The sequence below is a fragment of the Heliangelus exortis genome, chromosome 3 (genome assembly GCF_036169615.1).
Source record: "Heliangelus exortis chromosome 3, bHelExo1.hap1, whole genome shotgun sequence".
Lineage (NCBI taxonomy): Eukaryota > Metazoa > Chordata > Aves > Apodiformes > Trochilidae > Heliangelus > Heliangelus exortis.
The window spans coordinates 106712909-106738959 of NC_092424.1; the positions used below are offsets into that span (position 1 = coordinate 106712909).

Consider the following 26051-nt stretch of genomic DNA (forward strand, 5'->3'; position numbering starts at 1 on the left):
CCAGTGTAATTTCATGATGGGACAAGCAAAACTGTACTTCCATGCAGCAAAGCCCTTGGTGATATTGGGTATTTGGTGACATGAGTACAAGTGAGGAACTTTGGATCAGTTTTTTTTTTCAGTCCTTGAGTGAATATAGCAAGACACTTCCTAGCACCTACTGAACTTCCTTGGAAAAAAATAAAAAAAGCTTTTCTTGTTGACCTAATGTGGGGGTTTTTTTGTTTGTTTTTTGTTTTTTAATGTGAAGGTCAGCTGGGAGTCCTGTCTGGGCATAAGAGGCAGCACTCTTGAAGGGTGGGGAGTGTGGTCCCTAGGCAGGAATGCTGGGAAGGTTCTGCATGTGCTCCTTTGGGGCAACCAGAGCCCCTGTCCAGCTGTTTGGAAATAACAGGGAGGAAAACAAGATGGGTGATAACTAGTTCCCAAGGGGACTTCTGTTTAGCTCTCTGTGTCAGGAAGCTGGTTGTTGTAAAATTCTGGGTGAGAAGCACTGAGGCTCCAGGATGGTAGGCCAGAGAAAGGAGTGGTCCTCATACAAGAGCCCTTAAATTTAGATATACCCTTAGCTAATTAATTTGCTTCCTGAACTCATATGTCTTGGAATATATGGGAGTATTTTGCAGGAAATAAAGCAGCTGATCACAACAAATGTGGGGTTTTGGGTTTGTGGGTTTTCGTTCCTCCCCCAGTCCTGGCTGCATTAAGCCTCCAGGTAAAGCAGCATGGGCTGAATTCCTGTTCTTGGCTTAGGCCATACAGGGGTTGGCCACTTAAGGCCCTTCTTAGGCTCCGTATACCTGAGGTTGCTTTCTAAATTCTATAATTTTGTCTTGATTCTTTACGACTACAGCTATATTGGTAAACTAGGTCCAGGGCACAAGCTCAAGTGTGTGCATTTAGCTGGTCTTTGCATACTCCTGGGCAGGGTTTTGGCTGGGGGCTTTTCCTGAACCATGCCCAGGTGTGGGGATGCCCCTGGAGCAGGAGGAACAGGAATGCGTCTCTGGAGGGAAGTGTGTTTATATAGGTGGGAGCTGTGCCGTGCCAGGGAATTGGTAGTGACCTTCTAAATGCTATATACCTGTATATTTATTAAGGTGAAGAGCTTTTTTCATGTTGTCCTTCTTATTTTTGGTTTTCTGAAGCTCACAAGTGTGTGTATGTACATACAGATGTACAGTACAGGATGGCAGAGCCATTTCTTTCCCATTTGGGAGTGCAGAGATGGGCAGCAGGGTCACCTTCCTCCTTGCCACAGCAAAGAGCAGGAGAACCACCCCTGCTGGGAGAGGTGGAGACGGTCCTTCATGCATCCTCACATCCCAAAGTGTGTCTTAGTGGACTGGTGCTTATAGATTCCTCCTGGGGGCTGAAGGTGGGGTTTCAGATCTCAGACAGCAATGGACATTGTACCACAGGTGTCTGTTTTCAAGGCAAGTGCTTCAATGACTGAGCCACTGAAGAGAAAGGGCATGATGCTTTTGAACTGCTTAAGGTAGAGGAAAAAAGCTCCCCTCTTTTATTTCTCCTAGCTGAAGGGAAGGGAGATGAAACAAAGAGCAAACTGCAGTAGGGAGATCACGCATGGAAGGCAAAGTGATGGTTTTACCTTCTTGCAGAAGAGAGAGATTTTAAGAATTGGTTCTGCTCCACACAGCATTTCCCAGGCTTACTCCAGGCTCCTGCATCCTGAGTTCTACAAGCCCTTTTCCTGGCATGGCTGGTGTTGCCATGTGCCTGTCGGGTAGTGGGTGCACTGTGCTGCCACATGGCACCTTCTTCGGTACTTTACAATTTCTGCAGCACCTTTTGCAAATGCTGAATTATCTTTCATGATCTAATCTGAGCTTAATAACTAAGGATATAACAGTTCATTCACACAGTGTTTAAAGTTAACGGTCAACTACAGGTCCATATGAGTTATTTATTTATAAGCATACTTTTTCTGATTTTATTAATACCTTCTTAATGCAGTTGAGTTCCAGTCTGAACAGATTCTGTTACTTGGTCAAGTCTAATTCTGGGGCTTTGGAGATGCTTAAAATACTTCTAGGTTTTCACCCTCTTTTTGGTACTGTATTCATATCTGACACTTACAGTTCCATGAAATACAGCCCTCAGTTGATGAAATTAACTTTTCTTGATCCAAGAGATTAAATGTGTGTGTAAATTTTTAAGCAGAACCTGTTGCTGCGATTCCCCATCAAAGAAAATCTTGTGGACTTGAACAAGTAAGACTTAGGAAGAATGTTCTCCTGGGGAAGCTGATTAGTTAATACTTAAGTGGTGTCTTTTTCTTTCCTCTCCCTCTGCACCTCCAGACCTGAAACAACACAAATGATTCCTAGATCAAAAGAATGCTTGAGTCCCTTTTATCGGACAAATAACACAAATGGTAGGCTCTTACTTTTTTTCACATGGGTAATGGCATGGGCTTTCACAATTCCTTTAATAACTTAAAGTAGGTCATAATACCCACCACTGCATCCTTAAACTGGTATAAATCTTGGTTTCCAGAGTTTTAATTACAGTGGCTGCTCCCATTAGGTGGTCTTGTTTCATGGCAGGATGCTAGACAGCTCTCTTGCTCTGAGTCATTTATGTGGACTGTGGGTATGTCTGTCAAACCATAATGAGCAATGAAAGAATGAAGAATGTTAATTTAACTGATGCTGCTTTTGCTGTTAATGTAAGTATCACCAGCTGCACCTCATAAACATTGCTGTTTGCTTGCCTGTGCATTGCCATCCAGGGAGACCTCCCGTGATGGATGGAGGCAGAATTAGACTGATGGCTTGCATGACACAACTTTTCTCTAGTGCTACTCCTGTGAATGCTTTTCTGTTGCAAGAGACAGGTCTTAACTTTTAATTACTTTTCAAACTAGCAAGTGCTGCTCGTGTCAAATGCTGATAATTGGTTTATGACACAGAGGTATTATAAATAAGGAGAGGTCAGCATAGATAATGTGCATGTTACCTGCTGGAGGAACGATGGCTGGGTAGAAGTGACACTTAGGAGATGCTCACTTTGGCATGAGGAGGTTCTCATTGCTCACACACAGCTTCTTAAACAATGGGCCCTGGAAAAGGGACTGTCTGCAGCAAGGGCATTGCTCGAAGTCACTTTATAATTAGAGAAATTACTGAATAATGCAAAACTCTGCGAATGGTTTTTTTTTCCAGCCCATTAAACATTCATGTAAACCTTCAAAATAAAGCTGCATACCTCTTTTCACCTGTCAGCTGTGGTGTGCACTGGGCAAAAGCACATTTTGTTTCTCTTGGGTGGGTCGTGAGGATGGTGATTAATCCCAAGAATTTGACACAGGCCACTTGCACTCCAGTGCCAGCTCATCTGGAAGCATCTCTCCCTCCCACCTTTGTTTCCACTGATTAAGGTGCTCCTGTGCCTCTTAGCATAAAGCTCCTTCTCATTGACATCCTGTCCAATGTTTTTTCTTTGCCTTGATAGTTTCTTCGTGTTTCTCATCTGTAGCACAGCTCCATTCTCACTCAGATATAGCCAGTTATTTTAGAGGTGATTTATTACATGTTTCCACTTTTACTCCAAGTGTATGTCAGGCTGAAATGCTCTAAATCAAAATGACTGTACTCTTTAGGATTTAAATTATTTAGGGTTTAAAACAAGGAATACTCATCTAAGTAATTGATTTATTTTTGTTCTGTATTGCATATAACTTATTTTCGTAATATTCTTCAGTTAGCAATAATTGAAGTGATTTACAAGTATAAACACCTTAAATTTATACAGTCATTGCTAGTCATAATAATACACTCTTATCTCTGCACACTGTTACATTTTAAAGCTTTATATTCTTTGCCAAGTAATAAATATTGTAGCTTTATTAAATTTTTAACAGATTAATTAATTCATGGTAGGACATTTTTTGGATATTTTTCTGAACACCTGCAATCAGTGAAGCTCCTTGTTTTGAGCAGAGATGGGAGGGATGCAGGATGCTGGTCTGGTGACTGTGACTCACAGGGCCTGCTGGTCAGAGCACTGGACCACAGGCCAAGGGGTGATCCTTGCTTTTGGGATACACCTGGAAAGGATGAGAACTGTTGTTCTCCCTGGCTTCTCATTTGTGTTCTACCTGTAGGTTATGTTATGCTGCCTCTTTCTGTGAGGGGTTTTGTTGTTTTAGGCACAGCAAAGTAAGGTGGATCCTTAGCAGCATCTGGGTGCCACTTCTAGTGAATTTCTAGATTGCAGAGACATCCTCTCCATACCTATCAGGTCGTTTTTTCAACTAGGTGCAAAAGAGACTGCTGCTATATTGAGCACTCTAGTGGACTGTGGTCTGGTTGTGTTGCTAATCCCCAGATAGACCAATACATGCTTTTGGTTTGGTTTTTTGTTTGCTTTCCTCCAAGAAGGAAAAGCATTCTGTGCTTTACTGCCCCAAGATTCTCCTGCCATCTCAGTTTAACTGGGTTTTGCTCACCTTGTTGGATAGCCTTGAGATGATAAATGACCAAGGAGATGTGCCAGCCTTCCAGCTCTCCATGTTTAATCTATGGGCTGTCTGGATAAAGAGCACCATATCTGTCCTCATAGAAGCCATGAAGTCAGGATCAAATGGGTGAAACTCCTTGTTTTTGGGACTTTTCTAAGGAGTGGGTAACAATGTTTCTTTTTATTTGACACTGGTCTAAGTTTTGATGTGAACAGATTTACTGTGGGAAACATAGGAGTGCTTCAGTGGATTAAATATTCCATGTTTAAAATTGAATGGGTGGGGGAAATTAACTTCTTTTAAGCAAAAAAAAAAACCCAAACCCAAAGCAAACAACTTCTGATCTCATGTTAGAAATAACTTAGGTCATGCTGCATTAGCAATCAACAAGTAACATTTTTATTTTCAACAACTCCACTCACCTTTGCATTAATTTTCATCAAGATTCCAGATAATATACTACTAACCATTCGTTTCTCACCTAGTTTGCTTAGTGCTGACAGATAATAGATGGTCATAGCACAAATAAATTTGAGACTGCATCCATGAAAATGTGAAAATTGGAGCCTCATCATTATTTAAAATGTGTGCTCACTCAAATGAGGTACAAGAGTCTACTTTGGAGATAAAGTAGACCAGATTGCTGTGAAGGCTGCTCCAGTGTCACACAGGTTAATGTGGATGTATTATGTATTTATATAGCCTATAGGAGGATAACTTCTTAGCAAATGATTTGGACTCCATGTGCACTTGATCAGGACTCTCATTAATAACCCATGGGTACACTGTTCTTGTGGTGTGAAGTTACACAGGCAATCACAAAGATTAATTCTGGGGCTATCTATTGTAGTTTGGGAGAAAACGTCCAAAGAAGCAGGTGAGTTCATGTAGGCTGAGCTATAGATTAAGATCCCTTGCAATCCCTGATTTATTTTTTTTTTCTGAAATGGCAATTATTTTTTTTATTTTACTCATGGAAATTGGAACAATACCGCTTTTCTGTGAAAGTGAGGGGTGCTCACACTCCCTACGCCTTGGTGAGGACCCTGTGCCAAACCATAACCTCTGTGCATAAGAAAAAAATTGTTTTTCCTGTCATGCACACATTTCCATGAGAATTGCAGTAATTCAGTCAGAAGTTAATAACCAATATGATGATACACATGGTAGGATTTGATGCAGAGGAGGTAAGAATTGGTTACACATGAAACAATAAGAATTTTCTTTTTCAGTGGTAACTTGATTTCCTTGTTTGAGTCACGAGAGACCAACATATTTGAAGTTCTTTGGAGCATGGGCATCTTTAGTTGACTTGTACTGGTCTGTTACAAAATGTCATTATTTTGTATGGGTCTTGCACATCTTGTGAGTCATTGCAGAAGCAAAACTCTTTTGATAGACTTTTTCTGGAATAGTGTGTGCCCATAGCATGGCATTTGGGTTATGTAGCTTATGGAATTGGTCTCAGAGCAGACACTTGTCTAGACAGATCACATGAAGGCAAATTTGAGAGTCTCTGAATTATGCATATGACAAATGAGGACCATGAGGGAACATTCAAGTGAGGAGAGTTTGAATGGAGATGTTAGATGAGATGGAGCTTGTGCCTGGAAAGCACATCACCAGAGAGCTGGAGCTGTGGAGAAGGCTTTTGTACTAATCCTGATACCACTGTTAGGCCATAAAAAGAAAAATCCCTGGTGCTGGAGTGTGATCATTGCACATACCTTTTGTCATCAGCTCTCTATGTCAAGAAATGGGTGTGTGATAATCTCATTCAAAGCCTTTGACAGGCTGCAGGACACTGCCTGGGGCTGTTAGGCAAACAGCACCCATGGAGAAGAATACTGTTATCTGACACTAAAATTTAATAACTTCCTGATTGTGCTGGTTTGTCAAGCACAAGCCCTCTGTAGCTGTTGAACTTGCATGTGTTTTAGTCAGAGCTGTAAAAAAGTGTATCAGAGGAGGCACTGCAGTTTCTCACCTGGAGCATTCGTGTCTCTGCAGATATGCTCAGAGCATCATGAAGATGGTAGTAACTTCATGAAATGATTTGCTGTAATGCTTCATTCTGAGTGGTTGAGTGGAAGGTGCCTACCAAGCTTATTGAGAAAGTTGGAGGTAGCCCTGATATGTCACCCACTAAGCATGCTGCTCAAAATAAATGATTGCCAGGAAATATGAATCCTCTAGGAAAATGCTTTCCTTCCACTTGTCTCCCACATAGGCATCGGGATGATTGCAATCAGTGCTGACTCTTCTTGGGGAAGGTCACCTCTCAGGCTGCCCACCGAAGGTTTCTCAGCACCATGTGTATAGAGCCTAAACCCTGTGTTCTCATGCAAGCTAATTCTTGAAGTAAAACTAGTATCTCAACTTCAACAGCATGATCTCCACACAATCAAATGAATTCTGTGATGTTCATCTGTGCTAAAATCAACAGTTGACATCACAACAAATTCGTGCTGTGAAGGAATTGCTTCTTTTTCTAATTATTCTCATAGAATCAAAAGTTTGATTGACTGTAACCTGCTCACCTCCCACACTTCCTCTTCTGTCTTTGCTTTCCTCTCTTTCCACTAAAGGGGATCTTTTGTAACTGAGCTGTTTGTTCTGCTGTGTCTTTGGGGATGACAAATTATGCTACAGATCTTTTTTTAGCGTTGTAATTGGGAGGGGGAAAGAGGAGATTAAGAGCTCTTGTTATGCCAGTGTGCTGCTGGCAGTTGGCTTTGGAAATTTGGTTCATTGCTTTGGAAAAGTGGCCAAGTTCTGTGCCTCAAAGGTGTGAGATTTTGAGTCTTGTCATTCTAATATTGATTTGTGTTATAATAAATGTGACAACTGGTAAAGTATTGAGTAAGAGAAATGTAATTAATGCCAATCAACATGAGCTTATAGAAAATAGATCCTGTCAAGATAACCTGGTATTTATCAAGTGTTGTTAATGTGATGGCAAATTTGATACTTATGGTCTCTACAAGGCATTTGGCTTGGTGTCACCATTGTGATTAAGAAACTAGGATGAAATAGAGTTAGCAAGTGTGAGGGATGGGAACTGAGTTGGCCCTGCTTCAGGCATTTACAGTGAGGTGTCCTACTCTGAAGCAGTTGTCCTGGGCTCCCTCCACAGTCAATGGAGAGGAGGAGAGGGCTATTAATCCAGTTTGAGATGACACCAAGGGGACATAAGCTTGTGGACAAAGTTGTTGCATTGCCTGTGTCAGTAATCTCTGTGTACATCCCTAGGAGATCTTCAGGAAGTCTGTGTTCAGTCTAGGTCTGACTGTATAGCAGGCACTCTCAGAACGTTGTGTTCAGGTTTGTCAGCACCTCGAGGAGGCTGAGATAGGGTAGAAGAGTGGTGATAGTGGCTAAGGGGGTGGAAAGACATGCCTTTAAGCCTCTGGGATTTCTTACAGTCATTCATTACCCTAATCCAAGGGAAGGAAAGAATTTGTTAGCTTTCCTAATTGGGAAATTTTAAGAAATGACGATTCTTCAGTCTGTTGAACAAAAATATACTAAGATTCATTGTCTAGAAATGAAAGCCAAGAAAAATCATAATAGATTTTGACAGCAGGAATAATTAATCATTAAAATGTTTCACCAACACCTCCAGAGCATCACTAAAAATTTGGTAATCATGGCAGGATTTTAGTTTTTTCTTATGGATAATGCAAAGAACTGAGTCGTGTACCTTTATAATGTGCAAGCAAATTGGACTAAAGTCAAGAAGGGACTGCTAGGATTATCTGGCAGTGCTGGTCCCTGCAAAGATAATAGGGGTTTTTCCCTGCTGTACTCAACTTCTCAGTCCAAAGTGAGTCTGAGAGAAAACTGAGACTACATTTGGGAAATCAGAGGTGACTTCTGTAAATGAAGTAAATTACTTCTCTTTGTGCCCTAAGGGTAACTCCTCTAAGTAGACACTCATATTTTTGGAAACCTTTTTGGCATACATTTGATGGAGATACCACAGTGCAGCAGTGTTACCACCTTGGTTATTTTTACCTTTCAGATTACTTTGTACCTAAATGAGGGTGTTACTTTCTCTTTGGGGTATGGCAGTGTTCTGATCTTCTTGCCTTTTGGAGCACAGGCTGTTCTTTCCAAGCTAATGCTGCTTACTTTCCCTTCTCATTTTGCAGCATCAGACCCACCAGAATGAGGTTTTAGGTGTCTCTACTGTCTCTGGTACATCATGAGCAAGTGCAGTCTGTTCCCTGCTCATTTTCTATTAGTGTTGTGTGGAGCTTCACCTAAGGTGAGGAAGGACACAGCAAACTCCCCTGAAGAGCCAGGCACTCTCTTTGCTACTGCCCTGCCTCTTTTGCACCAGCCTGTCCCCATCTTGGAGCTCTTGTGCTGCCTGATAGCATTCATCCCACTCTAAACAGGGCATGATGTGGCTGTCTTCACATCACCTGCAGCTGGTTATGTTACCTGACTCCCTGATAGAACCTGAAAGTCTTCCTAGAAAAGAAGGGCTTTCTATGAAAAGCCATCTGCAAATGATGAGCCATCAGACTTTGTTCTGGTTCTACTTTTTCTATTGATTTTTTGGACAAAAATCTGAAAAATACCTTGAACTGCAGACAGTTGGTTCATGATGTCAAAGTAGTTTTGAGGTGTTTTCAGTCTCGGCTGCTTCAGTGCTTTGAATGCTGGTCTCTCTCCAGCTGCTGCAGTGAAGAAATGGAGTTGGGAAGATATGTTAGTCAAGCTGTCCTAAAATTTTTCAGCCTTTTAATCCCAATGCCTTCAAACCGTTTCAGAAGAGTGTATCTTTCCTAGTCTTTACTTTGGTAAAGAAATAAAAGGCCTTTCAGCAGGCATACCTGCCTTTATCTCTCCAGAAAAGCCAGTGGACTTGAGTGAATTGTGAAGAAGCTGTCTCTGCTTTAAGAAAATCTACCCCTTCTACTAGACTCTGTGTATTTGTCTTCAAAGAAACCTTGCTATTCAGGTGAACAGTTTTGAACTGAACATTGAAGATTCATTAGAACTCAGTATTTGTTTGAATAAGCAGTCTTTTCAGCTGTTTCTTTGCATGTGAATATTTTGCATGTCTCTGAGCTCCACAGACCTCAGCTCCTTGAGCTTTTCCCACAAAATAAAAATTAAAAGTGAGTAAGAAATTCCTGTGTGCATCATCAGTCATCTGTTTGAGTTTGTGCTACAGAATACCACAGAAGTTAAAGTTGTCTGGATAACAGTTTCATGTTTAACATGGTTTAGGGGAAGGATAGTGAAAGACATTCTTTGAAGATGGGCTTCTCAAGTGCCTATCTACATTTTCTTCTGGAGTTTTATTCAGTTGAGCAAGTGTGTATCCTTTAACTTCATTTAGAGCAGCATCAGCTAAAAGCCATTTCAAGAAAAATGAGACTTGCTAGACTATTAATGCTGGGTGTCTGATCCTCTAGGTCTATAGACTTGTTACTAACCTGTTACCTCTGTACCTCATGCAGTGTTTTGAAGGTTTTTTTTTTTAAAGTGTAAACTATCTTGTCAAACTTTGCCATGATTGCTCATTGCATTTGAGTTTGCAAAAATAGCTTTGTTTATGATCTGATATTTTTAATGGCATATTTCACTGTTTCCATTTAGAATTCAAAGTGACATCTTTGTTTTTCCTTTTTAAAGAGCAGCACAATCCAGATGCCTGTCAAAGAGTTGTTGATGTAGCATTTTATGAGAAATCCCTCTGTTTGCATTTTTTGTTTTGTCAGAATGTTTGCCAAGCTCTTATAAAGCTCCCTATGAATATTATTGATGTATACTTCCTTTTAAAGAAGTGATTATCCATGCAGGAATACAAACTGAGCAGTCAGTTCTAAACCATGGATGTTTTCTCCAAAGTTGTGTAATGTCACAAGAGGAGTTAATTCGCTGATGTAATGGAACAGGGAGGGTACTGAGCTAAAATTATTCCCCCCTTTCCTTTTTCCCAGTTAACTCCTTGAAGGAAGGACCAGCATTTAAAAGGAGGGGACTTTTGAACAAGTGTTACACAGAATAAACTCAAGATTGCTGTCAGTCTGTCAATCTTAGATGAAGAGAAGTTAATCATTCCCATCCTGCTTTCAGAGAGATGAGTGTGATTGCAAGAAACGTTATGAGTAAAACATAACCAAGCAGTCTTTGGAATCCAGCAATTATAATTTCAAACCCAGAGCTGTTAGACAGTACATCCCATGATACTCTCATTTGTTACTGTTTAAAGATTTATTTAAATAGCTTGCACTTTAGACATTCTCCTCTCTGCTAATTTTTCTTGGGTGTTTCCTTAGTCTTGGTGGCTGCAACGTCAATTCTTTTGGACCTTGGTGAATGCTGGCAGCATTGCCAGGCTTTTTCCAAGCATTTCAGGATCCCTTTGGCTTGCAAATGCTCTGGGTTCTGCAGCATTTTTTCCTGCAAATTATTAGCTTGCCAGTTTTTGGTTGAGGAAAAGACATCTGTGAATTCTGTAACAAATAATAAATATGGGTCAATATACACAATAGCATTCTGTGGGCATCACAGTGCAGATCAGAGACTTCTTCTCAAAGTCAAGTGAAACTGGGAAATGGGATGAATCTTTCAGCTCCAACCCTGTGTTTTTTTGTTTGGTTCTTTGTTTTTTTTTTGTTAATCCTAGCCTGCAACTCTTGGCTTCAGCCTTGCCCAGCTTCAGAGCTTGTGGGATCCATAATTACTCCTTTCCCAAACCACTTGCTGTGTTTCTGGCAATGTTAGGACAATGGGTCACACCAGGCATCCAAAGATATGGAGCTGGAATAGTCCCAGTGAAATACACTAAAGGTAACAGAGACAGCACAGCAGTTTGCCCTAACCTGTGCAGCACTGAAAACTGCAGGTACATTTATGCTTAACTTCATGCTAAGCTTGGCTGTTTGTGGGGTTCTGATTTGCCAGATACACTGCCTACAAGCACCCATCTTTTATTGCTTATTAAACATCTACTTAGCCTACCTAGTAAGTGTTAACTTACATTATCTTCACCAACCCCCCACCCCCATACGCACACACTGATTCGCTTTCCTTTGCCTTGTTTATTTGCAAAGTGTGTGCTCCAGCTGTGCCTCTGTCAAGCATTTCATTCTCTCTTCGGTTCCTGCCCCAATCTGTGGTACCTAGTGTGGGGAAGGTTACGTTTGCAGTGCAAAGCAGCTTGTAAAAGGCATTTTTGAAGCACTTTGTGCTTTACAGTTGATTTATAGCTTGTCTGCACAGGCAGGCTTTCGTGAAGTATTTTTGTATTAAACTTTTCCTGGTTAATTAACCTACAATAACTCTCCTTGTCCTTGGCTTTATCCTTCCTCCTTTGCAAATACTTTTCGTCAAATACAAGGGGGACATTGCAGGAAGGTGCTGCCTGGTGCATTGCATCCTCACTGAGGTCTGTTGTGTGCTTCTGCTGCAGAACATTGGGTGATCTCTGCTTTGGGGGAGCTCTGGAACAATCCCTCATTGCAGTAATGAGTTGCCAGATATTGCTGCCTGCTCTTCACCTCACTTTAGATCAGGATGCTGCTATTTAAATCCATATACACTTCTCTTTCTTTCTGTACAGCTCTTGGTTTTTGAGCTGATCTGCTGTATTGCCCTTGGATACTTCATCTGTAATGAAGAACCTCTAAAACTGTCCAGCTGCGAGAGAAAATTGTGGGTTTTGACTTAACATCATATGAAATAATTCTTTCCATCATCCTTTCATGCCTTTTGGAAACCTTTTTTTCTAATTTACTGCGTAAAGCTGAAGCATGGTGAGCTTTCCATTACCTGCTTGTGCTGTCACAGTATCTTCTTGTTTTCTGGTTCAGGGTAGCTCTACCTTGTCCAAACCCAAACTGCTGCAGTTTGGGGGAATCCAATTCTTAGAGCTGCTTTCTCTAAAAGATCCAGACCTGCTTCTCAGTGACCAGGATTTTAAAATCAGGATTTTAAATTTAAATTCCATCCCTTCATGAACATGCCCTTGTTGATGGGTTAGGTGAGCTGGCACCAACTTCTTACAGTTTAACTGGCCTTCTGCTAATTTAACCCTTAAGAATGAACTGCCAGCTTAATGAAGCTTGCTACTGTATGTAATTTAGATGGAATACATGAAGCAGATGCTTGGTTTTCTTCACGTACAGTTTGCTTCACATACTTTAACTCAATCTCAGGTAGAGTACAGGATCTATGAGCTACTCTTCTTGAGGTTATTAGCCTCCCAAAAGCGAGGTGAGGCAGTGGCTAAAGCTTCTGTAATGTATCTTCATTTTTAAGTCTTAATACAGGGACTTGAGGCTTTCTTTTATAGATAGTACACAATGATGAGAGATGGCAGCTCTTAGTTTTGATGTTTAAAGCTCCTTTATTTGCTTCTGCCTCTTCCAGGTTCAGTATTTTGTTTTAGTCATCTGGAAACACCTGGCAGGTATTGCTTGCCTTGGTTTACCTCAATGGCAGCTGCAGTAAAGTTTGGGTAAGATTAAAATCCTTAACTATAAACAGGTAAGATCTTCTAAAGTGAGTGAAGAAAAACCCACCCAAATGCTAGTAAAAAAATGCAAATTGCAGTGCTTTAAACAGTGAAGACCATTGATCCTGTCATTGTGCTCCCCCAAATAATAATTTCAACTTGTCTTTGGGATGGCATGTGCAGGAACATGGCAACTTCAGCCTGTCTTTGTGTGCCATTTTCATGGTGACAGATAATTGCTTTCTTTGCTTTTTTTTTTTTTTTTTTTTTCCTTAATCCTTATTTGTTCAGATGTCCTGTATACAGCTGTGAGGTCTGCTTTGCCATTTTGTATGGCACTTCCCTCTAGAGTCTGTATGACTCTTTTTGTAAATATTCATGTGTTTCGTTATTGAGGTGGGAAAGAAAAAGGTTTCCTTCATGTAAAACTGTTACTGGCTTCTCAGGATTTTTCCCTATCAGAGGAATTTTGTGTTACTGTCAAAGGCTTTTCTGTTCTGTGAAGTCCTGTAACAAGAGTCCTGAGATGGCTTTGAAAAGTAGATGTTTCCCTAAGGAGATCTTCTGGAGTAGTTCTGGCCTAGTGTTGCCCTTGGAGATGATGGGGTAACTGTGATAGGATGAGTCACTGTGCAAAGGAGAAATGGCTCCCTTGAGTTTTTTCTTTCTCTCTGTAAACTACTTCATGAAAACAGAATTCTTTTTGACAAACAAAAAAATCAAAACTAAAGAGCGTATTTTTGTTTGAGCTTTTTCAAGCAGTCCACTCGAAATTCTCCAGTCATGTTGTGGAAGTCAGAAATACTTGGCTGAAATGTCTCAACAACGTGTTTTGAGAAGCATTAAATAGATAACTGTGTAGACCAGCTATTTGAAAAGCCTTAACTCCAAAATTGGTCTAACCAACCAATTTGTAAACAAATCAGGCTAAGGAGGAGGGTGGATCCCCATGTGACAGAGAGGACAGGAATGATGTGGGGTAATTTGGAGGGGATGTTTATGCATCTGTGCCTCCCCCAGGCTTTTTTATGTGTTTCCTCCTTATCTTGCTGTGCATTTTCAAGAAACTAACCTGCAGCTGCCTAGTGGCTAGCAAGGCTGTAGTTTTTCTGTATGAAGTAAGGACTAAAAATTGTAACTGTTTGGTCTGGTTGTTTTATGAGTTTTAATTTTGGGATGTCAGCTGGGCCTGCTCCCATCCTCTTAAGTTTGTTTCTTTTTATAGTGGTCTGATCTTTTTTTTTTTCTTTTTTTTTTTTTTTCTTCTTGTGATTGTAAATCTCGCCTTGCAGCCAGCTCTTATTACAGATCATTCATTGCAGTATGAGCCATTTGGTCAGCTCATCAAGCTAAAGTTGCTGTATTCTTCATTCACAAGCATACAGTATGAATTTGCCAATTTTATTAAACTCTCTTAAAGGAATAGAGCAAACCAAGTGACCATGGATAAGTTACTCAGTTCTTCACGTGCTTCTGTTTCCTGTTCCTTTACATCATCACCTTCACCACTCTTCAGTCTGTAAGCTCTTCAGCACTAAGGCAGTTTTAGGCTTTCACAAAGGAAATTATTTGGTTGTGCTATTTCAACATAGCAAAAAATCTTATAAATACTCTGTAATAACAGACTAGGTGGATAGGAAGTTTATCTTCCAAAGAGATGTTTTGCATGGTGAGCTCCCTACTGCTTGCAGGTAGGATTAGTGAAGCATTATTCTTCTACCTCAAAATTATTATAATTGCACAAAACATAAAGTTTATATAAAAAGAAAAAAGCTTAAGCTGAGGTAATGGGAGGGAAGCCCCGATTGCATTGTTCAAGAGAAGCACTCTGTAAACTCTAAATTAGTTTCCATCAACTCAATTACTTGTATGCAGTTCTCCTGTCATTGTTACAATCTTCTTTGTAGAAAGGGAAACTCCAGTGCTAAAAACATGAAATCAATAGGTACTGTTATATCCACTTAAAAAAAATTGTATTGATTTGCAGATAATGACAGCAGTTCATTCTTGCAGGATTACATGCCTCTTCCTGTCATAAAGATTACTTCAATATATATTACATCTGAGATGGTGAACATAGGTATAAAACCACTTTGCTTTATGAATAGCCCTTTTACTCTGTACATTAAAATGAGTAATATTTCTTTAAATTTATCTCCAGGGATTATTTTTATTCCATGGACAGTCCCTGTGTTACCGAAGACTCTAGAACACTATTAAACTTTTAAATAATCCTGTATTTCCTTGTTTTTGCAAATCCTTGAACTCTTCCACTCTACCAGCATCTAATTCTGTGCTTCATAATAAATTTCTGCCACCTTCAGGGGGTTATGTTCTTAGTCATGGTGCCATGTAAAGTCTCCCATTGTGCAGCAATATTTTTTTTTTTGTCTTGTGCTGTAGCTCATTTGAAGCCTACTCTTACTAAGCATAGGTGACTTCATCTTCATGACTTAAAATAACTCTTTTCAACTCTTTCTAGGTAATCTGGCTTCCCAGAGATCTCCTGCTAAATGCAAGGGTTTCCTGTCCTGTTTACTGACTGTTACACCTGACGCTGATTTTGAGGCAGGTTCTGGATATTGCAGGGTAAGTGTGCAAATGTCTGTTGTTTGTGTTTTGTTTTTCTTTTGTGGTCTCTTATTTGCTTACAGGAACACAAATTTGGGCTGTGCTTTTCCTTTCAGTGACTGCAGTAAGTTCCCTATGGGAGAGTGTACAACTGAACATAAATATTACAATGGAAAAATGCAGTAGTACGAATGCTAATGCAGCAAACCTGGTCAGGAATATTTGAATTTGGTGGTCTAGCCCCAAGAAGGAGTAAAGTGTATATTATGTACAAAACTCACAGGCCTATACCTGATAAAATTATAAAAAGCTGCAGGGTGCTTACTTGGGCATAAAGCTTTGAATGGTAAGCTGACATTTATTTTTATGTCACAAATGAAACATCGTTCATAATGTTAACATAGTTACATATATCTGTGAAGCTTGCAAGATCAAGTTTAAATATTTGGGAAAGGGAAATTAAAGGCACCTTGGTTTCTTGGGGGCAAAGGGAGGGCAAAGAAAGAACTGATTCCCTCTCATCCAATTCCACTGTGTGCATTAGAAACTGAAGTACTTCACTACATTGTTGAATGACTTCTGTGAGAACTTTTTACCTTCCCGTTGCAGGAGAAAAGTGTAATTTAGTGGACACAAATTTGGTTTATCTTTTAGTTGCTTCTTCCTGAGTCTTAATCCTCTGTTTCCACCTTCTCTTTCAAACTGCTGTTTTTCTTGCATCACTCCTCCCTAACTTATGTCTGAGATCCTCTGTCTGTTTTTTCCTTCATGGAGCCAATACCGGCCCTTGATGTTATTTGATAACTTTTTTGTCCTCCTGGATGTCTTCAGCCAGCTTTCTAGATTCTCCCAACATGATCTGTAGATTTGTGGGATAACTCAGGCTGGAAGGCACCTGTGAAGATCATCTCGTCCAGCCTCATATTTAGAACAGGTTACAGAGGGCCATATGCATTTGAGTTTTGAATATCTCCAAAGATTCAGACTCAAACTTCACTGGGCCCCTGTTGGCTTCTTCCTTTTTGTCACATCTCTGCACCCTTGCAAGAATAGGTTTGCTCTGTCTTCTCTGCACCCTCCCTTTGGTGATTCAAAAAACACAGTGAGATCTGTAGGAGATCAGCCTGGTTTCCATCCATCGACATCATCCTCCATTGCACTTGCTCCAGTATGTCAGTGCCTTCTTTTTTCTGGAGGATTTCAAATCCTGCATGAAGGAGAAGCATTGCTTCTCTGTACCTGCTGGCTGTGCTCTTCCTAACACTGTCCAGGATGGATGTACTTGGCCTTTGGTGAAAGGGCAAATGCTGCTGGCTCAAGTTTTATTTGCTCTTTGCCAAAACTATGAAGTCCTATATTTTTTCCCTATTTTTAATTGGTAATTTTTCTCACAGGCTGCTGTGCAATCCTTATTTTCTGTGTTTCCTTTTCCTTCACAGGATTCCTTACTGAACACCTCAGTATCCCCAGTGCATCTTTGATCTTAAGATTTCTGACAGCCTCTTCCCAGGAATTAATTTGAACTACACTTTGGAAACACTGAAAGCCTGTTTCCATATCTTTTACTCTTGGAAATGCATTTGTATTTCATAATAAATGCAAATGTATCTCACTAAACAACTAGCTTAAAGCTTTCAGTGTAGCCTTGATAATGTAAAAATCTTTTTCAATTCCTATCATTAGTATGTTCGAGGTAAAACAGGAAATTATGTGCATGCTTGGGTGTGCATAAGTGTGCATTTAATCCTTTTCTTCTGTGCTGTCAGTACAGAGTCATAAATAGTGTATATAGTAATGCATGTACAAAAGTTGCTGGAAATTGAGTCTGAGTTATGAATATAAGGCTTTTATTTCATATTCTTTCCTTGTTTGTCCCTGCATGTGTGTGTAATGCTGCAAATTGCAGATACTAACGACTGTAGTTGTAGTTAAATAATTCTCCAAACTTCATTTTTAGTACTCCTCATGATAATTAATGTATGTGTTTTCCTGTATTTTAATAGTTGTTGGGAGATAGGCCAGAGAATGTACACTCAGGAATACAGTCTTAGCCTTAGACACCCTGGTCAGATTGTCCTTGGGGAGGGGAGAGACATCTCTTTGCTGCCTGGTTCACTTGTAAGTGGCCTTAGGGAAAAGAGGGCATCAGTAGTTCAGTGCTGGGATCATAATTAATAGCTTGGCCAGGGTGGCTGGAGCTCATATGCAAGTTCTATCTCCCCAAGAGTGGGGGTTTTTATCTCCCCAAGAGTGGGGGTTTTTATCTCCCCAAGAGTGGGGTTTTTATCTCCCCAAGAGTGGAGCAAAAGAAAACACTGAGAGGGAAAATGGACCAGGGAGGGTTAAGCATTCTTAGTCGAAAATTAGTTGAGCAGAAAATAAAAAACAGAAGAAGAAAGGAAAAGAAAATATACAGAAAGGAGGATGAAGACTTTAACTTGTGAAAAAGTGTTCTGTTTTTAATTCAGAGAAGTTTTGTCCAACTCAAAGTAGTAGTTATACCAAAGCCACTCATACAGTGATGAGTGACAGTTCAATTCACTTTCTGTGGTAGGAAATGTCTAACAAATCCAGCTTGTGGTAAGTTGCAGCATTGCCTGCTTTCATCAATATGAAATGCTGAGGGTAGTCCTAGGCTGGATATCAAATTATTGCAGTTACTCTGTTAGGTTATGGTATGACTGTGGGTGTTTTGTGACCACAGCTGTGGTCTGGTTGCAACAAAAGAAATAAAATTAATTTGGAAAGGAGAAACCAGTGTCTAGGCTTCCTTCTGAAGGCTTCTGTTAGGCGTGAGTAGTTGTTTGAAAGGGCCTTGAATTCCAGGATTAACTTGGTCTCCTTCAGGGAATTGGCTGCACTTGGGAGCTGCACACTTGTCTGTCTTACCCGTTTTTGGATATTCCTGCCTCAGCTGTTCCCCTTAAAAGGCCTTTTAACTTGCTTACTGTTTCTGAAGGATATAAAAAGTATTTATGCATGTTGACTGTAGCCCTGTATATCTTGACAATCACGTGTGGATGCAATTTTTGTATTCCAACTGAGGAAGTACTTAACCCCATTTTTTTCTGGTTCAGACTGAATTATTTTTTACCACATGCAGCACCTCTTACGAAAGTGCAGTTAGGGGGAGGAATTTGAAATGAAGAAGTTGAGAGCTGTTTCTGTGATGCAGTTATTAAAATAACTTTGGGTCTCTCTGCACAGCAGACTGATTGCTTTTTGGAGTATTTCTTGGGAGTAGAAAGGGTCAGGAAGGTAAGTAAACTAAAAGCGAGACCTCAAATAACCACATGTGTTTAGGAGCATGAACACAATGATTGCATTTTGCTTTTCATTTTTGTTCTTTTTAGGTGAGTGAAAGCCAAGATTTTGGTTTGTTCAGTTTCATTCTTTTCAGGACAAGGAGCAAGTGGAATGAATTAGAAAAAGTTAGTCACCAAAGTCTGGGGTCACAGTTCCTGTATGAATTAGTGATAAGCTTTGGGATGCAGCAGAGAAACCAAGGAATAGTGTCACTTGTCTCTCGTATGATATTCATGGAATAATTCAGTTTGGGAAGGACCTTGGGAAGACTTTTCTTCCAGCCTCCTATTCAAAGCAGTCCAACTGCAGAGGCAGAACTGCAACAGGAGGTTGTTTGGGGCTGTGTCTGTGTCCAGGCAAGTCCTTTAACACCACGGGGAAGGAGGCTCTGCAGCCTCCCCAGGCAGCTGTGCTGCTGGTTAAGCACCTGCTCAGAATTTTTCCTCTCTTGCCAGGTTTTCCCTCTCTTACTGTGTGGCCCGGGAAAATTCTGTCTCCCCATGTGTTCCAGACCTTTTAACTATTCACTAAACCATAACAAAACAGAGCTCTGTGTTTGTAAAGACCTCAGATCTATGTTTGTCAGGCAGTATATTTTTTGTGGAGTTTTAAGTCCATTTAACAGCAGCTGTGTGGTTTTGAGGTTTGTTTTTTTTTTTAACACATCTCTGATTTTGGTGTACTTGCTACATCAGGGAGCAAGGATGGAGTGAGGCAACGTTCATACTAACATCTGTATAGGAATCAACACAAAAACACCTGTGTTCCTTTCTGCTGAAGATAATGCATGTCATGTACATTTGGATTTACTCTCAGAGCTCAGAGTTGGATGTGGTTCCTGTTCTTATCGCTGCCGCAGCTGCCTTTTAATAGTTGTGCCTCAGCTTCCATGCTGTTAAAATGGAGATGATGTACTCTTATTGATGGAAGTGCTGCAAATCTTATGGTAACTGTTAAATGCTTCTAGTTCCTTGGGAGAAAACTGCTGTAAGAAAGGGGGGAGGAAAAAAAAAAAGTGTTTATAGTATAAAGTACATGCTTGTAGTTATACAGGATTACATTAACTCCATCCTCTTTGTAGGTTGCTTTTAAACCACAGAAGTGTGCTTTTGTAATGCATTGCATTACAGTACAAATGAGATGCTTTTATCCAAATTACTTGTTGGAAATCGAAGGATACATACCCAAGAGTTCCTAGGATGGCCTCATTTTTCATATTCAAGATTTGAAAGTAGAAACAAAGCGTAGAAACTTGGGATTCTTTTAAAAATTAAGTCCTTTCGTAGAAGCAGTTAAGTATTTTTTTTTGTCAGCTTTAATAATAATGAGTTTTTGGTGCTGGGATGAGCGATAATTGCAAATGGCAAAAAGTCATTCGAACGTTGTTACTCAGATTGCAGATTTTATTAATCATAAAAGAAATTATTCACCTAGAAAGTCTGCTTTATAAGAGCTCATTTACATGAAGCTCTATCTTTTGTTTAAAAAAGACACAACTTAAAAAAACCTCACAAACTTTGTTCTGTCCTTCGAAACCTTGATTATTTTGTCCTTCCTATCCAGATTGCTTATAATGTCACCTGTGCTCCTGCAGTGGGACCAGTCTTATTTTTGTCCCTTCTCTTTTGCAAATGAGTCTACTGCTTCTTGGATATATTCCATCAGCTGAGTACTGTGAAACTCCCCTACATGCATTTCTTCCACAATTAAAAAGGATGTTTATCTTTTATGAATGACTTCTTAGGTGGATGAGTTTGATCGTTTCCATTTTTCTGATCTCATGAGGTCTCGGGATTTGCAGTTGTAAATAATTTTTTCATCCTTTTTCTCCAACTTTTTATGTTGTTTTCAACATGAGTCTTGATTAAGTAAAGGAGTTGAGCACATCCTTCACCATAGGAATACAATTAGTCAATGAGCCTGCTCTGTGAGCTTGAACAGAGCACCTACTAAAGTATCTCTTCAATTTGGGGTGAAATCTCTTCAATCTACAGGCATTGCCAGCAGTGGTTCTGCACCTCATCTTTTGGCAGGATCACACTGAACACCAGCAAATCTCAGTAATGGATCTACAGCTGGTGGTGCTAAAATGATGATGGGCTTTCACTCGGCAAGTGAGGAGCATGGGAGCATGGGCTCCACTGCTGTTGCATGCCACCAGGTCACCATTTCATCCTGTAGAATGACCTAAACTCCAAGGGAGGAATAAAGCTACTACTCATGGTAGCAAAAGTCATTTCAGACATGTGGATCAAGTACTTTCCTGTAATGCCCATTGTGGCAAAGCTGTCTTGGCACTTTGCTGAACCAAACTGAGATCCTTCAGCAGACATTTTCATTACTAGGACCTTTTCAGGATCAGATTGCAGGTGACTTGGTGGCAAAACAGCTTCAAAAGTGCAGGATTCCTGTGCTCTGCCACGTGCTGGGCTGTACTTGAAAACAGGATTTCCCAGTTGATATTGCAGACTCCTCAGTCTATTTTTTTAAACTCATATTTAAAGTATGCCCCTCCAAGTCTGGTCTCAAAGTTGGTTGTTGAAACCATAATGTATTTGAACACAAAATTAGGCATCCCAAAAGATTGGGATGGTGGTAGAGCAAAATCTTCTGTTTCATGTGTATTTGAAAGCTGAGAGCTTCTCCTGAAGTCACACAGCACAAGCTTGTCAAATCGTTCATGAACAAAAAGATTGCTCTGGGATGGAATTAATTTGCAGTATCTCGTTTACCATCTTGAGTTTTGTTGTGAATTTCCCCTACTCGGCAGCCTGAAATGCCAAATGAAAAACTGTTTCAGTGAGAGATAATATAATATATTAAGAAAATGTTATTGATCACAGTATGCTTTTACTGGAAGATGACTTTTTCTGCCCGGAACACAAGTGACTTTGCCTTGTTATAGTAAGAAAATATACTGTAATATTCAAACAGTATTATTGTTAAGGTCACAAGAACTTTGTTTTTACATTCCACTTCCTCTGGAAGCACGCTTCTCCACAACTAATCCTGTCAGCTGGACTAGACTAATAAAATTTTCAGTTTTAAACCTTTAAAACTTTCTGTAACCATTTTTATTATTTTAGTGAAGGAACAAAAGTGCAGTTTTCCACATGGCTAAATGTCAGAACTTGTAATTCAATAGGAATTGCTGTAAGCATGTTTTTAATAGTGAACTGTATTGTGGTGGTTCTTTGTCAGAATTAATTAACACACATTTTCACACCATACGTGTATTTTATGCATATGTTACACACAGTAAATGTTGCACACTTTGTTTTAGAGTGGCTTCCACACACAAGGGCTATCAGGCATTTCATTTTCCCACCAAATGTGGAAAGATTAGCTAAGTGGAAGAGTCCTTGTAGCTCACAGGCAGCTTATGTGGGTATATGGACATCATTACTCTCCAAAGCATGAGGACATAAATTTATGATAGGATGTTCAGTACAGGTTACTTAGAACAAGGACATTTTTAAACATACTTGATCTAAAGAGGGCTCCCACTGTATAAACAGTAGCTCAAAGCTGTTAAAATGCTCCTTGCAGTGAGATTACTTTCTGCCGAAGGGCTCCAAAATTCTGCTCAGGAGTAAGGATGTCATTAGGATGATACTTCTTAAAGGTATTGCAAGCTATTTCTAATGAAACTCATCCAAAACACGTTTGGCAAAACTTAACTCTTTACCAAATATCATATCTGTGTGATGAGATTAAAGTATTAAAGCCACATGAATTTAGACAGGAAACACAAAGTAATTTGGAATAAATCCATGAAGGTTCCACTGGAATTCCAAGAATATTGTGTTTTCTGTGTTTGTTTTTCCTTTCGTCCTTCTTGACTTCCAACACATCCCTCCGGTGGTTTTCTCTGTTTTTGTTGCAGTAAATCTACACTTTAGTGAATTTGAAGATATAAAACTGACTGCAAAAATTAATCTCTGGTATGGTAGTGGGTTACTAACCTGCTGCAGGTTTCCACATGGCAAAACCATTTTTTCACTTCAACCAACCATTCCCAACACAGGCAACTGCTTTTTCTGGTTTAGTTTGGACAATGAGAAGTTGTTGGTGTAAATTAGGGGACTGGATCTAAGTTGTCTGAAAGACCTGGTGCTCTTTTGCAGACTCTTTTATCCCATTGATAGCCACATGCAGGAGGGAGACTGCTTGTGTTGTTAAAACAACCAGTTACTGCTAAGAATGGAAAGCTTTAGATTCTGGTTTTTTTACAGAATAAAAAACCAAAACAGAAGGCTGGTTTTTGTTTGGTTGTTTTTGGTTTTTTTTTCCCTCTTTAGCTGGAAGAATTTGGTATAGTTTAGCACAGTAAACATGACTTGAAGTGTAAATGTAGTAAAGGTTACAGAAGACTATTGTTAGACTTCCTGCAAGAGTAAATCCATTGCTAGTACTTAGGATTTAAAAAAAGCCAAAAACAAACATGAAACTCCCTATTTTCTACCACTCCTCCAAGAGGAGGAGAGTTACTACAATCACTTCACTTCCCAGTTCTCATGAGACCTTAGTTTAAGGCAACTTGGCTTGTAGGATCAGCTCAGCTAGTGTGGATGTCCACCCTGTGGGACTTGTGTTTCTAAAGATGCTTTATGTTGCCACATGTTTTCTTACCACTTGGCAGGAAAATGATGCTCAGCCTTTGTAATTCTCTTCATCTTCCCAGGATGTGCCAGAGCTCATCCTGCTGACAGAGCATCTCTTGTGCAGGCATGAGACTCCAAAACGTTGCAGCAGTTCAGGACTGCTAGTAATGTCTCCCTGTCAGCTGTGTTCCCTAAGAATAGGTAGAGTTTCAACACGTGTTGTTTCAAAACAACTCTATCAACACAGCTGTTCAACATTTCCTCACAACCTTTTGTGTCTAGCACTCCAGAATGCTCTTTAAAATGCCACTGGAATCAGCTAAATCCGGCCGGCCTCCTGGATGAACTTTACTACTTGGTTTGCTGTGCCTGAAAAGATTAATTATTTAAACATAAATCCATTTAGTTTTCATGTTTCCCATCCTCATGAACTGAAAGATGAGGGGAAGGGTAGAGGAAAAAAAGAAAAAAAATCCTGTGGGAGAACAGTTTGTGCTGCTTAAGTCAGAGTGAAGTTGTTCTGTTTGGTTTGGAAATGATTCTTGGTGGGCTCTGTAAACAGGGAAGGTATCTTTCACTTTTACTGCATTTCGTGCTGAGTGTGAAAATTCAGTGGTAAGCAGAAAGGATGACAATCTATAAAATCCCTTTGTATGTTAGGAGAAAACCTTGATATAATGACACGAAAGGTATCTCTTAAACTGTGTGTCTTAATTTTAATGTAGTAGAAAACAGCATTTCTGCTGAGTATGTGAGCAAAAGAATTCATGCTGAATGTTTATGGGGACACAGAGGCAGCTCTTGAAGAGCACAAAGGGGTTTCTGACTTTTCCCCCTTCTTACGGGAGTTCTTTAAGGAAGCCTTTTATGCAGAGGAGATAAATTGAAAAATGTGGAATATCACCTCTCTGGTGGTGGTGAAATTATAGTGGGGAAGATCATTTGAATCTTCCCTTGCTCAGTTGTAAGCCTGCTCGTGAGCTGCTTTACATCCCCGTGAAAGGCAATGCTACACAGCCTGGATTTGAATAATGGAGTTGCCATTAATGTCCACCATAAAGAAGATGATTGGTTGTATGCTTGATTTATGGGAAGCCAGAAGTGGTGAAGTATACGGTACCTGAGGGGATATTTATGCCACTAATGCTTAAAGCACAGATGAATGTTCTGTACTCTGTAGATGCTTTGAAATGGCAAAAAAAAAGGTGCATACAGCAGTAAATCCAGTTATTCTGATAGCTGAATGGCCCTAGATCAGGATCTGACTGTGTAGTCTCTTCAACATGCAGAGCAAGCCTGGTAAACCTCTGTTTAGTTACTGCCTGTTACAGGATTATCAGCTTTGAATCAAGGAAAATAATTTCAAATATGTTAGGATTTAGGGTATATTGTTTCATCTTCATCGGTTTCTAATGCAAGAATTGTTTTTTTCCAATTTATGTGCAAATAAGCTTCCAAAATCTGTTGCTGTGAACTGAGATTTTGTCAGATTTTTTTTCTTCATCAAATTTTTCCTCTTCTGCTAACTGTCACATTGCACCTCAACTCAGCATTTTCTTGGTTTATCTTGCCTGCAGTAGCTAACAGTAGCTCTCTGAGGTGTATCACTTGGCTGCTTTGAAAGCAGGGTGCTCTGAAGGCACTCAGCTGTGCATTTGGATTTTTTTTGAAACATTGCAGCAATTATATTTAATTTTTAGGAGAATAATTCATTTTTCAGTCAAACTGTTGGAATTCTTAAACAAATGTAGAAGGCTCTTTCTCAGATGTTTGTAAACTGAGCAGACATACACCATTTATCATTCTGCAACATCTAAAACATATATTATTACTTCTAGGTTTTTAGCCTTTTTTTTCCCACCCCAAACAAAACATTATTTAGCAGAAAGATGAGACTGTCTTCTGCTCCTTTTTAACAAATCTGTCTCCTTCCATGTTTTTTTAGCAAAATACTTTACAGGGAGGGAGGTGCTGCAGAGCCCTTGTTTTGGGGCTGGTTAGTAGCTCCCATCATCCAGTGCTGTTAGTGATGTATTTTTTCTGGCCTCTTCCTTTCTGAGGCAGAGTGAGATGCTATTAATTAAAGAGCATTTGTTAAGCTTGAGATTAATTTTTTTCTTATAGAGAAATTTTACTTGTATTCCCTAAAATATGATTTTTAAGCCATTTTCTACATTTGAATAAATGAATTTCCCTCCGCCCACTATTTTTGGAAAACAACTTAAGGAAAAAAAAACCCCTCTATCTGGCTAGTAAACCTCTCCAAGCAAAGCATATCTTAACCCATCTTAACTTCCTAAATAACTTCCCATTGTGAAAGAAGGTGTTAATATTAAAAAAATGTAGATGAATACCTGTGTTGGTGTGCTGTGTAGACTTGAACCAACAAGATTGATGCATTCAAATTATAGCAGCTTTATCTAGTGTGAATGAGATGCTACTTAGGTTTTCAGGTAAAAGAAATCAACAGCTATTAATTTGGTGGAATTATTTATTTCTTACTGATGATATTTTCAGTGTATCTAATCAGAGCACTCATGAATAGAAATGAAATAATTTAAATAGAGGCAGTGTACATTGTATGATCTTGTTTTCTCAAACTGTT

The 26051-nt window shown here is 39.7% G+C and overlaps 1 protein-coding gene across 2 annotated transcripts in view; it reads left to right on the forward strand.

The window, feature by feature from the left end:
- KLHL29 (kelch like family member 29) overlaps positions 1-26051 on the forward strand; it is a 392776-nt gene that overhangs the window by 47396 nt on the left and 319329 nt on the right. For both annotated transcript variants that reach the window (XM_071742039.1, XM_071742041.1), the window contains exon 2: positions 15448-15554. The gene's annotated coding sequence lies outside the window, so the exon portion shown is untranslated. The remainder of the gene's footprint in view (positions 1-15447; positions 15555-26051) is intronic.